At 52.6% G+C, this 1,461-nt stretch overlaps 1 long non-coding RNA gene across 1 annotated transcript in view; it reads left to right on the top strand.

The window, feature by feature from the left end:
• LOC111826510 overlaps window positions 1-387 on the top strand; it is a 2,364-nt gene extending 1,977 nt beyond the window's left edge. Inside the window, exon 3 of the long non-coding RNA XR_002829851.1 lies at window positions 349-387. This is a non-coding gene — a long non-coding RNA (uncharacterized LOC111826510). The remainder of the gene's footprint in view (window positions 1-348) is intronic.
• The last annotated feature ends 1,074 nt before the right edge of the window (window positions 388-1,461 follow it).

The raw sequence follows: 1,461 nt of genomic DNA, 5'->3' as shown, positions 1-1,461 counted from the left end.
CCTGGGGTGCAAGGAGGGGCAGACCCTTGTCCCAGGTCTCCCTTGACTCTCAATCCAAGGTTTTGCCATCACTTCCTCATGCCCTGATCCCCACCCAGGGCAGGGCTGTTCCAGACCTAGCTGATGCCTAGCTCTTGATTCTGGAGATAGAGCAGAGTAGCTGGGAGGAGCCCAGGAAGGGTCAGGGCTGCACTTCAGGAGTCTGGGATCTTCTCCTGGCTTCCCTCTCAAGACAATGGAAAGTCACTATCCTCTGCTCCTGTTGCAATGGGAGCCACCAGCTACATGCGCTCACAGCCAGAAAGATCTGGGTTCAAATATCAGCTCCAATGCTTTATTGATTTTCAGAGATTGGCTGCCTCCTGCACGCCCCGTACAGGAGATTGAGCCTGAAACCCGGGCATGTGCTCTGACCTGACCAGGAATTGAACGAGAAACCTTTTGGTGCACGGGAGGAGGTGCACGGGAGGACACCCGACCAACTGAGCCACACAAGCCAGAGCCAGCTCCTCCCTTTCAGTCTCGGCTTTCACATCTATGAAATGGGGATACTAATCCCCATCTTGGAGGACATAAAGGATCTGATGGGACTGTATTATTCCCATTTTATGGCTGAGGAAACTAAGGCTTCGGGGAGTTTAAGAAACGTGCTCCAGATCGCACAGCTAAAAATAAAGTTGGGCAGTCAGTATTGGAACCCAAGTCTATGTGACTCCAAATTGCCTTCTGTGCCTACTCTAGCTGGGAGCCAAAGGACGGCTTATGGAAATGTGTGGAGGCAACTGATTTAGCTTCCCAAGTGAGCAGACCGCTAGACCGAGAGGAGGGTGCATCCCAATTGGACAGAGGCCTCCTAGAGTGCCTCTGGTTGTGAGGTGCAGAGTGTCTTGGGGTAGAAGAGCTAAGGACACTCTTGACCCCTAGAGGCCTTGGTCCCCAGCCTCTTGGGTGCAGCAACCTTGTCTCACCCACCCCTTCTTAGATGCCTTATCCAAAGCCCCACTGCTTTCCAGAAGCTTTTATAACTATTGACTTCCCAGCAGTGCCCTGGGAGAAGAGATGGGGCTCCTGGATGCTCTTACACCAGATTGCGTGTGGTCACAAGGACATTCATGTGACTAGTATGTGCATTTGGTGTTGCCCGCTTGGAAGCTGTGTGTGCAGGGAAGCACACGTGTGCTTGTGCATGAACTGGTTGGGGGCAGTCGTATTTGCCACATCTCGAAGATGTGTATGGCCATTTCATTCCTATGTGCTATTGAGAGTGTGTGGGCATATGGTGCATGCAAGTACCTCCTGTTTGGGACCATTTGAGGGGTGATGTGTCCCAGCCCTGTGTGCAAGATGGACTGGCTATCCATGTGCGGAGGGTACTTGTATGGCTGAGAGCCTGAAGTGGGCTCTGTGGACGCAGACGTGTTTGTTGTATGTGAAAGGTACCTGGTTTGGGCAGCCTATGGG

Source organism: Myotis lucifugus, unplaced genomic scaffold (genome assembly GCF_000147115.1).
Source record: "Myotis lucifugus unplaced genomic scaffold, Myoluc2.0 scaffold_86, whole genome shotgun sequence".
Lineage (NCBI taxonomy): Eukaryota > Metazoa > Chordata > Mammalia > Chiroptera > Vespertilionidae > Myotis > Myotis lucifugus.
The sequence above is the reverse complement of the archived record's forward strand: the minus strand, read 5'-3'. Positions and strand labels throughout refer to the sequence as shown.